At 40.2% G+C, this 8,836-nt stretch overlaps 1 long non-coding RNA gene across 1 annotated transcript; it reads right to left on the reverse strand.

The window, feature by feature from the left end:
• Positions 1-586: 586 nt before the first annotated feature.
• LOC141391412 (uncharacterized) lies at positions 587-1,910 on the reverse strand. The gene is made up of 3 exons (XR_012409644.1): positions 1,495-1,910; positions 1,290-1,434; positions 587-1,220 (listed from the first exon to the last, which is right to left on the reverse strand). It is a non-coding gene; the product is annotated as an uncharacterized lncRNA (long non-coding RNA).
• Between the last annotated feature and the right edge of the window lie 6,926 nt (positions 1,911-8,836).

Raw genomic sequence — 8,836 nt, forward strand, 5'->3', positions numbered from 1 at the left:
GCACGCAGCTCCAACGATGAAAGGCCTTTCTGTAGTTGAAGATGATGTTAGGAGATCGCCATACACAAATTACAAAAAAAATTGATTTACTTTTCCTTTAGATTTGATTTCGCTGAGCTAGACAAATCTGAAATGTGACAATGATTACAGAGTGCTTGTACTGATCTCTCAGCTCTGTTAGCAGCAGCAGAATATGACAAAATGCACATACCAGAAAAGTGGGGGGGATAGCCCATAACAACAAAATCTGTACTTTATGTTTTATTCCTCCTTCTTTATTAATTATGTATGAAACTGATACCCCGGTATGAATGTGCGTTTGTCAGATTCTCTAGCTGTTAATGGGTTGAGGCAAAGGCACAATAAAGAATAAGGTACCAAGAGATTTCCTTTCAGTGGTGCTTAGAACTATTCAGATTTAAATTCTTAATATTTTAGACCTTAGTTCAGATTATGATGAATCACATGGAACTTAAATAATTGCGTAGTTAAACAAGCAAAGATAAATTACTCGAGAAAATTCTAGTTCTCAAAAATTTAGAACTAAAAAAAAATAATTAATTTACAAAATTTCTAGATTCCTGCGTAAATTTTGTTTGCACTCGTGGAATATGACCGCATTCATTAGCTGAAGTAGAAGGAGTTAAGCGCATTTATAATATAACTCAAATATGACGTAGAATTAATCGCATGATCACTAACATTCGACACGGTCGGAAATCGATTGAGGCCGGTCGATGGGCTACAAACAATCTTGTAATGCTCAACAAATTTGAATAGTTTTAAGTGCCTCCGCACCACGATTAAGAGTTAGAAAGTTCACTAGACGCGCCGGTAAAAAGCAATTACTTAGTTTTTTTTCCCGTCCATGCCAAACTAACTTACAAATATGTACATTTCAATTATGCTCACAAGATGATTATCAATTTTTTTGCGGCGAAGAGAGTTTCAGCGACGATTTTGTTATTTATGCATCAATCTGCAACTTATCATAAAAATAATTGTTGATATGACTGCAACTTTTGTATCACCACGGTTTGGGGGACAACTTAAAATTTCCAGGTCTTCTTTACCGTTTTATATTCTTTCGCATTCCACTTTTAAACACATGTGCTGTCTGTTTTCGCAGTTCTATAGGCAAACTAAATGCCTATATGGCCCCTTTTGGTTGTTGTGCACACACATCGACATGACATTTGATTTAAAGCTGGGTGCCAATCCTAATAAGAGCAAAGAGACAATGCTGTAATTCCTAAAATCCCTGTTACACAACCGAATCAAACACTCACCGATTAAACGAGATGGCACTTCAATTAATAATTAAAGTTAGTGACGACAAAAGAGGATGATTACAACATAATTCCCAATTAGTCATAAAGATCATTCGAATAGGCCTTCTCCAATCACAAGGTTTTGCAATGTTTCGCACTGAATCTAAACGGTGTATCGATGTTTGCATTAAAACATTAAGAAATTTTACACCTGCTAACTCACCAGCTTGATACGCAATAAAACTTAGCAAAAAAAATGTCGAACAACTTTTGAATATTGATTTCCTCAGAACAGAAATTAGGTTAAACAAACCATTGAAGTGAAACTTTACCGGTATGAAGTAAGTAGCAAAATGGCAGAGGCTAAGAAGTCATGAAGACTCGAAACCCATCTCTCGCTGATGAAAACCAGCGAGTTTCCAGTCAATTCGTGTTATAAAAACAAAAATGCAGAGCTAAGGATGATACTAACTTAAAGCGTTAATCGATTAACTGGGACAAAAATCAAATGTAGATGGCGCTGCCTGCAATTTCCCTACTTAACTTTCAAATTAGTTTCCGGAAAAAATCTACAAAATTTGATGGCAAGTGCATCTCTACACACCCCCCAGCCAAAATCAGACTTCGGGGACTATAACGTTCCCGAAAGCTGATACCACTTGCCAAACCATACCATCTTAAAGTCGCCTACTGGCGGATATCTTTGGCGTGGTAAGTGCCAACTGGATTGCCCTGGAGGTCTGTCAACTCATAGTAAGAGTTACCCAATTTCTTCTTGATACGAGCTTTAATAAACGTGGGAGCGAGTTTAGCATTAAACCCTTGTTCGAAACAGCTCTGTTTATAATTTCTACGGAAGACTTCCTGTCCCTCCGTAAAGCACACTTCCCTCGAACGAAGGTTATAGGTTCTCTCATTTCGCAAGAACTGTTTCCGAACAATTTCCGACGCCCTTTTAGCCACAATATCCCTCGAATCATTTCGGTCAAACTGAACTGAGCGGTCTTCAAGCATTTCCAGCTGCCGTAAAAGAGGATAAATTGCCCCGTGGGTTATCATGTTCTGACCAAACGCTAAATAATACGGAGATGTGCCTATTGCAGAGTGTTTGGAAGAACGAAGTGAGCAACAAATACTACTAAGTAGTTCATCCCAATTCTTTTGATCGGGCTTAATATACGACTTGATAGCGGCTAATACAGAACGGTTAACCCGCTCGGAGGCGTTAGCCTGGGGGGAATGCACAGCAGTGTAGACGTGGTTAATACCATATCCTTTCAATAGATTATTGAAAATAGTAGACTTAAATTGGGAGCCATTGTCCGATACAATGGATTCCGGAACCCCAAAGGTGTGAAACAGATCACATTCCAGGTAGTTAACTACCACCTCCGCTGTAAATTTTTTTATGGGTTTTAAAAATGGGAACTTAGAAAAATGATCGAGAGCTATAAATATTCCGATATGTCCCGATTTTGAGCGTGGATAGGGACCCAAAAAATCCACATACAACTTTTGAAAGAAACGACACGCTTCAGTGGTCTGACCCATGGGGGGTCGAAGGACCGTATTGGGATGCTTCACGGATTTACAAATCTCGCAACCGTTTACATATGCTTTGACGTCCACTGCCAAATTCGGCCAAAAGAAAAATTGACGTATTCTAGCGAGGGTCTTGTTTATCCCACAATGTGATGAGAGTGGATGATCATGTGCCTTCTTGAGCACATCCGGGACTAAGCCCTGTGGAACCCAAAGTTTCCAAACCATGTCATCATGAACCCTATCACCATTCGCATGTTCAGTTCTTCGATACAAAAATCCATCTACTATCTTAAGGTCAGGCATCTGGTCAATATTCTTGCTAATCTTTTCCAAGAGCCGCAGATACTCGTCCGACTTGAAATGGGCAGAGTTTAAGTCTATGAATGATCCCGCATCTTCATCCACCTCGGAGACACTTGCCAAACAAAATGAAGACAGGTCCTCTGTGTTGGCTCTAGAAAGCGTATCAGGGACTATGTTCAAGACACCGCGTCTATGTTGTATGTGAAATTTGTACGCCTGCAGCTTTAAAGCCCACCGAGCCAGCCTTGAACTTAGGTCAGTCTGGGACATGAGCCACTTCAATGACGCATGGTCAGTGATAATAGTGAACTCATGTCCTTCGACGTATGGCCTGAACTTTTTAACACTTAGCATTGCTGCTAAGCATTCTTGTTCGGTAACTGAATAATTGCGTTGGGCTTTGTTGAGTTTCCTCGACATAAAGGCGATAGGAACCTCTTCACCCTCCGCATTCTTCTGTACCAATACACTTCCTATACCTGTTTTACTAGCATCGCAGTGTATAAAGAACGGCTGCGAGAAATTGGGGCTGTGTAAAACAGGGGCTGAGCTCAAGTGCGACTTCAAAACCTCAAAAGCCTTTTGGGCTTCTTCGGTCCATACAAATTTCTTTTTTCCTTTTAACAAATCTGTTATAGGCGTGGTAATCGAAGCATAGTCCCTAATAAACTTTCTATACCACCCTGTCATGCCTAAAAATCTCCTAACTTGTTTCACCGACCTAGGAGCAGGGAATTCTGTAATAGCCAAAACTTTATCCGGATCAGTCCGAATAACCCCATGGCCAACCACATGCCCTAAGTACTTCACTTCTGGGACGCAAAAGTGACTCTTCTCGACATTAATGGTCAAGCCAGACTCCCGAATCTTCCTAGCCACACGACTTAGAACCTCCAGATGCCTATTGAAAGACTCCGATATGACCAGAAGATCATCGAGATAGACAAACACCTCCGTCCTGAGGTCCGCAGGAATTACTCTGTCCATTAGGCGGGACATCGTCTGGGGGGCGTTACATAGCCCGAAAGGCATTACCTTAAAGTGGTAAAGCGGCCTCCCAGGGACGGTAAATGCTGTCTTCTCTCGTGATTTCTGATCCAAAGGAATCTGCCAAAAGGCATCCTTCAGATCTAAGCTCGTGATAAACTGGGCTTTAGGTAACCGGCTAAGGATACCGTCTATTTGGGGCAAGGGGTAAGCGTCACCAATTGTAACCGCATTCAATTTGCGACTATCGAGACATAGTCTATTTTTACCTGGTTTCCGGTGTAAAACAACTGGAGAAGACCAGGCGCTATTTGATTCCTCAATGACGTCTAAGGAAATCATGCGGTCTAACTCCTCATAAATCAATTTTTCGATGGCCGGGGATACGGGAAAATGGCGCTGTTTAATCGGTTTGGCCTGCCCGGTGTCGATGCTGTGGCACAACACATCGGTTCTTCCCAATCCCTCCTTCGCGTACGACGGAAAAAGCGAGATAACATGCTTTAATCTCTGCAATTGGCTATTAGTCAGTGGAATTTGAACAGAAATTCCATTCACACATGAAGAGGACAAAATATTATTGCTTCGAAGTTCTGCGGGCAATAAGTTAAATGTTTCCCAGAAATCTATTCCAAGGAATAGATCTCTGTCTAATGTTGGGACTATAAAGACAGTGATAGGCATCTCCCTTCCTTTGAAGGAGATCAGGGTTTCCACATACCCTACCACACCCTGACTGTTCCCATCTGCCGTTCTGACGGCGGTTTTCAGTTTCCGGAAATGAGTATTAGATGTCAGAAACCTTTGAGCAGCGTCAGAACCAATGCACGTGATCGAAGCTCCCGTGTCCAAAAGACCAAGCATTTTCTTCCCGAAAAGGGTAACTTCCGCATAAGGCCTAACATCCGACGACTGATCTAGAATGGAACAGACTAACTTCTTCTTAAGCTGTTTCACCTTACCCCAAAACAATTTCAGCCTGCTGGCCGATCGGGTCTTTTTCTTCCCAATACTTATGCTCTCGCTAAAAATCCTGTTACGAGCCAGTTCATACTCCCTAACGCGGATATGGAGTGGCTTAAAACTAAACAAATTGGAATTCAATGATTTATCTACATTCGCATTTGTGAATAAATTGTTTTCAAAAAGGTCATGGCCGGTAAATTTGGAACTATCATCCTTCAAAACATCTAATTTGGATGATGTAGTCTGAGGTCTTTTTAATAATTCTACTCGGGGTTCTGTGTTCGAAGAGACGATTGTGCACTCTTTTGTGCACCCATTCTCCCGTTTTTTGACAAACATTTAGCGCAATTTGGCTTATACACTTTTGGTGTTCCACAGCCATAACAGAAAACTGTTCTCTCTTCTAAACAGTCCTGGTAACGGTGGCCACCTTTGCCGCAGTTCCAGCAAACTAAATGTAGGGCTGATAACTCTTCGGTAGGAGGAACGACGTCTGCCGGGAATTCAACCTCATCAATATCTACCTCGGATATTCTCTTCGACAGGGGAACAGGCTTAGAAACGGTCAGGCCATGCTTGCGCCGCATGTCCTGCATGAAAAATTCACGCCGCCGACACGTATCACGAAGTACCTGCAGAGACTTAATTTCAATATTTAAGATCTCGTGTTGGATCTCTGGGAGTAAGTTCCTCCTCAGAATCTCCACCAACTCTCCGTCAGACAAGGGCGCTTTCAGTCTATCGGTTAGCGCTACAATGGAGTCGTAAAAACTATCGAACGACTCGTTTGCCTTTTGCTTACGCTCTCGGATCAACTCTCGTATGTCTACGTCGGTTCTTGAATCCTGGTACTGATCACGAAGAGCTCGGCATAAATCATTCCAGCGAATATGATCTACTGAACGATGATAGCGCCAGAACCAGTCGTTCGCCTTCCCATCAAACAACGAACTGGCATTACCACAAAGTAGATCATAGCTACCATGAAGCGTCTGAGAGGTTAAAGCCTCCACTCGATAAATAAAGTTGCCTACGGAGAGACCATTGAGGCCACCATTAAATTTGAGTTTCCAGTTAGACATTATTTGCAGCACCTTGTCTGGACGAGAACTCAAATCAGATGAAGAGGAATTAGTGTTAGATGACTCATTCAGAGACGACTGACCATTCGCGGATGGAAGAGGTCGTTCCTGCGGTCCATTTGATCGCTGTCTCTGAGATCCAATACCCAGAAGGTCCCTCAAAGTCTGCTCTTCAACAGCCGGGAGAGTTGGCATTTGCTGAGGAGATGGCGGAGGGTGCTGAGACCGATTGTGGGGAGAAGTTGAGGGCATTAAGCTGGCTAATCTCGCCGAAACTTGATGTTCAATTAACTGAGTCATTTGAACACTCAATGCAGCCAACATTTGTTCCTGTTGTGCCGAGACACTGTCTGCAACTAATTGTGAGATTTGTTCTGACTGTGCTATTTCCACGGCAATGTTAAGATTATTACCAGAATTTTCATTGGTATTAATATGATCAGCCCCAGAAGATGTGTGACTATTAGCTTGTTTTGATTGTGACCTAGTAGTCACTTGAGAAGAGCTAGGGGTGGAAGGGTCGGTCCCAATTCGTACATTGCATATTGGACAATAAGGTCTTGTCTTGATAGACTTCTCTAAACAACTTTTATGAAATACGTGTCCACAAGAAATTTTCTGACCAGACGAGGTAATGGTTTCCGTGCAGGCACTACATTTAATTGTGTCGTCTGTTCCCGTTGTAGCAGAAACCGTATTTTTCCCATTAGTAGCCATCGCAAAATTACTTTGAAAATTGGAAACGAGAACCAATATTTTGTAGATTCTAACAGAACTGGTAGACAGATGTGTCTAAAGAAACACAATCAGAACTTTTGATACCGAAATGAAACTATCGACCAAAACCTTATATTCACTGATATCAGGGAAATTCTACAAAACGTTTTCCAGTGTAGTGATTAATAATTACTTCGGAAGAAAATTTTCCCATCCAAAAACAACAATATCATAACCAATCGTCAGCTTAAACGCACACAATAGTATATTCAATTTCAGTAAAGTTAATGAAAAAAAAACAGTAGCATTAACAAGCACCAATAGAATGTAGTTAAAAACCATCATCGATACAAAATAATAGTTCAACAAGGACACAAAATTCAAAAGCACATCTCAAATGAAGTTGTATTACCGAATATAATATATAGCTGCGGTAAATTGTATGACGATACTCATTCAGTGGATCAAGTTTGTTGTAGTTTCTACATAAATGTCACTAAGGTAGAACTTTTCCCATCCAGGGATTTCAACCACGAAACTTTCAGTTGAGTACTCTAGAGATATAGTATAATACTCTTTATTACTTATCAAAATCGAAAAGACGAAGTTAATTAAAATCCAATCTAACAGCCGAAATTGTTGCTAATTTAGTATTTTCATATGAAATCAGAATGTAATACTCTGTCTTTTGTTCATGAGTTCAAGTGGTATTCCAATTGCGGAAAATTAATAAAAATCCCTAATACGATGTATATGTATGTTATATTTGTTTTCCCCAAAAATATCCGTAACGGAATGATAAAAGTTTCTAACTGATAAAAAAATATATGTGTGCTATATCCTGTTTGATCCCATCAATAACTAGAATAGGTTTGTCACCCTAACAGTAAATAGCCAATGACTGAATACCTAGGAAACGGAAGTAAAAAGTTGCAGGAACAAATAGTGTATACCAGACCGGATGAGATCTCTCTCCAAAATCCTGGTTCTGGTCAATATGTATAGTGTTATTATTCCGATCTTAACTGTGGTCAGATCCAAAACAAATTTCCAGATGCTGCATTCCGTCCAGAAAATAACAACAATAATAACACCATAAAAGACTATTGAAGGGAGATTTCTGTCAAAGCTGGATGACAAGGAATGAATTTATAATTCTCGATCCTATGCATATTCCGTACTTTACAAAAAACTCAATGGAAATTGAAAAAAAAAAAGATCAGGAAAGCAAATAATAGAAATAACTGTAGTGAGCCGAACAACTAATATTGATTCCGAAATGGATCAAAAGGTGGTTTAGAAAATTATATCTCGTTCGGGCCTCACGTCTGGGCGCCAAAAATAATTTATATATGTAGCATGCAACCAACATTTCTGAGGAATAGTATACTAAAGGCTAGCGCACGTATATGGTTCCGGCCTACTAGCACGTCGGAGGGGTAGGTTCGATGTCATACTAGCTATGTTCTTGCTACAAAAAAAATCATTTTAGTTATACGTGCTAAAGATCAATCATTGAAGGGGAAAGAAGAAAGGTATGCAAGTAATTGGCTTATTTATTCATGGACTTTGAGGTGGTGTTAGTCCATGCTGCCCACCCAGCCTGGTCATAGTCACTGTCACCTAAAAAAAACACAAATTGACCCCATGACCCCTAAAACGAGGGTGACTCCTCTATCTAGATTATCGGAAAATCAAACAGGACATATAAAGAGCTTATTCAGAATCCATATTAGATTTGTTGTGATTTATTTCAAAATTCATGATGCCTTAATTGTAAGTTTTACAATAAAAAATTCGCTTAATAATATACTTAAGAACCTGCATCTGCATTAAATGTGCTATACTCTTACTGTATTAATTCTTAGCAAATGATATTACACACTAAAGAAAACAACTAGCTATGACTCAACAAAAGTCACCTAAAATTATTATTATATTTCAATGTACCTGTGGTACCCACTC

This window comes from Musca autumnalis, unplaced genomic scaffold, assembly GCF_047663935.1.
Source record: "Musca autumnalis isolate F117 unplaced genomic scaffold, ASM4766393v1 scaffold_1, whole genome shotgun sequence".
NCBI lineage: Eukaryota > Metazoa > Arthropoda > Insecta > Diptera > Muscidae > Musca > Musca autumnalis.